Consider the following 3,982-nt stretch of genomic DNA (forward strand, 5'->3'; position numbering starts at 1 on the left):
GTGGTCTGGCCAGTGCTGGGGGGTTGCAGAGGCTGGTCCTGCTTGGAGCAGGGCGTAGGACTAGGTGATCTCCCCAGGGCCCTTCCAACCTCCTTTCCTATGAGTCTATGAGAGCACTATCTCCACAGCACCAGTCCTCCCAGATCAAGGCCCAGTCGGGCAGGGAGGTTAGGGGCAAGCAGGCAGCAGACCCCGCGCTAGCTCCCACAGGCTTTGTGAGGGGCACTTCAGCCTCCCCCCAGTAGTTTTCCATTTGTGTCCTGAGGACCACGGACCTTTGTCCTCTTGGCACTGTGGCTGCAGTTTAATATTTGAAAGAAGGGTGGACTTAAGGTTCACCTCCAGCGGGAAGCGGAGGAGGGAGAGAACAAGCATGCCTGCAGGGGCCAGGAGGGAGGTGAAGAAAAGGCCCAGAGAAATTCCACGCGAAACCAAGTGACTATTCAGCGGCTTTGCAGAGGATCGAAGGCCCCTGAGCCCCAGATGTCTGAAGGGCACGGGGACCCCAATACTTAACAGGATACAACGGCTAGTCCAAAGCCTTGCCCACTTGGAGAGGAATGCAGTGCCATGAGAGGTGTCTCTAAGGAAGAGCTTTCCACCTACTATTCTGGCCCCCTGACTCTATGTCCTCACAGAAAAAGGACTTGGCTATCTTTCTGCCTACAGATGCTTTTGGCTCCACACCCCTTTGTTCTCAGCTGATTGTTCTCCATAGGGTAGAACATGATGAGATCCACAGCCCTGCCTGTGCATGGGCCCCGGCAGCCCCTCTCTGTTCAGTAGCCCCCTCAGTGCTATGCAAGGGAGGAACAGGGCTGACAAAACATGGCAGAGGCACCTGGTGGGTCACTCTTTTGGAGACAGATTTGGCCTGAGAAGGCTTCATGTTGTGAAGTGCTTTCATCCCTGCAGGGTCAGGCACAGCTCACCCTCCCTGCTTTCAGTAACTCCTGAGATCTCCTGCACTTCTGTTTCAGGAGGGGAACAGAGCACCTGCAAGTTGGTTTCCCCTATCTGCCATTGCACAGTCACTCCTCTCACAGTTTGGTCTTGGCTTTGCATCCCCCAGTGTCTACATCTCGCTCACGGTCACTCATCTGGCAGGCGGCGAGAGCTTCTCTTCATTGGGATATGCTGGTTGGTGCACAACCCTTACAGGAAGCTGTCAACTCGTTATGGAAACACATACTCTACATACCTCTTTGTGTCAGGAACCACATAGCTGCAGAGCAGAACCAACCCATCCCCATATTAACTGGTCAAGAGAGCACATGACTTCTGCTGCACTCCAGCCAATGCAACAGGCACCCCTTCCTCTTCCACATCATGCCCCACTCCCTGCCACAAAATACTAGGGAGGCAGATGCTACCTCCAAATGCAAAAACTCCCACCATGTAATATGTAACATCCAGGCTAAATCTGCACCAGAGACACTCGCATAGAAGCCACGGGAACAAGACAATTCTAGGGGCAGGAGGTTTTGGCAGTAGCTGCAATAGAGAGTTGGATACAGTGTAGTCCGTAAGTTTTTTTTCCCCTTTCTTCATGAGTTGTTTCCTGTGGATGGTGCACCTTACAGACTTGCACGGTTCCTGGCAGGAAAAGAGTTGGCAGTGTGTGTATGTGTCAGGGAAGTGGGGAGACTGCTTACCCCTTTCCTTAGCCTGTGTGCACAGCAAGGGGAGGATGTGGGTAGGCAGGCAATCATTCTGCCATGCTTTCTGCCCTGGGAGCAAATTTATAAGGTCTCTTGCATGATTTCCCACTGGTATTAGGAGGCCAATGGCTTGCAGCCTGCTGGCACTTGACACTACCTTATAAGCCTGCTTGGACAAAGTCTACTCAATGCCTGAGGCATGGGTTCTCACCTGCACCAACACTAGGGGAGCTGAAGCTAGTTTTAGTAACAGTAGCACATGTGTATAACAATGTCTGTAGTGCAGCTGGGGCACGGGTGGGAGTGAGACAGCATGGCATGGAAATGATGCTGGTCCCAGCCACCCAGCAGAATGGAAAGCTGGGGCTATACTCGGAGCTTGCTGTTGGTCACGGAGTACCAGCACCACTTTCAGCAAGCTTGTGGTCCCAGCAGACTCCCCGAGAGCCACCTGCAGCATTTAGCTAAGGTACCTGTGACTAGTTATGATGTGCTGCATTCAAGTTGCCAGGAAGGTTTATCCAGAGCAGGCATTGGGTGTCACTGTCACAGACCACTAGTGCATGCTATAAATTAATCCTGTGTTTGACATTGGAGAAAGCACGGTTTCCGGAACAGGGCAGAGCAGTGACTGCTCAGACACTGGCACATCAGCAGCGTCAGCTGGACAGGCATGCAGAAGAGATGTTTCTGAAATCCTGCATGATGAAAGGCCATATAAACAGGTAGTCAGACTCCCTGAATATGCAGGACCTCGGGCAAACACTGTAACAGGGACACAAATTCAAAAGGTAGTTACTGGGCTGCAGGCTGTCATAGGAACCACAGCCCAGAATCCAGTTTGCAGTCCTTAAACTGCAGCTCAATCCTTAAACTAGTCAGGTTTTGTCCTGGAAGTTCCCCCAAGCTGGCTGTGATTGCCTAGCCAATGAAAGCTATGCTGCAAATTTAAACCCTCCACAAAGCTACAGCTGATAGACTGAAAACTTAAATCGAGTTGGGAGACAGTCAACAGCTGAGATTCTCTGAGCAACCTTAAGCTGGCTCCACAGGATATCATTTAACAGAAACTTGCAAGGCAATGTGACAGCAGACAAGTCTGAGTTATAGCACTTCATAGCAGGGAGTTCCTACCAAGCCAGAACCTAGAACACTCTGTTCCTTTCTAGACACCTCAATACTAGAAAAATAAACTGAGATAAGGTGAAGAAAAAAAGTGGCAACATGCTGAAAGCAGAACTCTCTCAAACTGAGTAAATAGCAGCACAGTTCCCTGTTGGCATTAGGTACAGAAACATGAGGCGTGGGTGTGCATGGTGTGTTATGTGTGTCAACACAGAGAGATAAAACTTAAAATATCCAGGAGCAAGGCAAGAGACCGATGAACTGCACCCTCTCCTGCATCTGCAATAATCCCATCACCTAAGAACAGGGAGAAGTCAAAATGCATGGAAATATCTGAGAGAAAGTGGAAATCTCCCAACACCAACTGGTTCAGGAAGTCCCAGTGTTACGGCTTTTCTATGGCTCTGATGCACTGCATTTGGTGCCAATGTCAGGGCCCCAGCTGGAAGCCTCCATCAGATATACTTGTTACAAGTGGAGCTTAGCTTCTAACTTAATTTGCTTTTCTCTAAGGTGACAGGCTGGAGTGGCCTCATGACTGTAATGAAGACATGGGCTCTAGAATGGACCCCAATGCTTAGACATAAGGAGTCAGAGGGGTGATTGTCCAGAGCTGCCACGTGGGCAGGGGCTGCTGAATTCCCCTTTACATAGGATTTGCCCATGGCAGGGCATCCCCCATGGGAGGCACCTCAACATTTTGTCCCATTTCAAAAACCTACTTATGCTTCTGAATGGATCCCATCTCAGGCAGCATGCTAGTCGATGGAGAGGGTCTGCAGCCAGGGCCCCACTGTACAGCTCTGATATCCCAAGCAGCTGAGGGCAGAAGGGTGCACCTCCTCCCAGTATGAGACCTACAGACGCTTCAGAGGGAACAGCAGCTGTCAGTGAAGTGACAACTGTGAAACAATCTCCTCTTACACAGATGTCAGCATCCCCACATATACCACCGGAAGCTGGGGGGGCTCCCTTCCCTTCTTGGTGATTTCCAGGCCCAGGCCCTTTCTGGTCTCCCAGCGGTGGGAGATACACATGCACAAAGCACACACTTCTCCAGGCATGAAAGCTCAGTGCCCCATCCTCCCAACCTCACTTCATTGGCTGCCCAAGGGCATCCCAGCTGTAGCCTCATCAGGGGACTGGAGCATACAGGTACACATGTGGGATGCCCTGCCATGGGCAAATCCTATGTA

The sequence above is a fragment of the Alligator sinensis genome, unplaced genomic scaffold (assembly GCF_000455745.1).
Source record: "Alligator sinensis unplaced genomic scaffold, ASM45574v1 scaffold1238_1, whole genome shotgun sequence".
NCBI lineage: Eukaryota > Metazoa > Chordata > Crocodylia > Alligatoridae > Alligator > Alligator sinensis.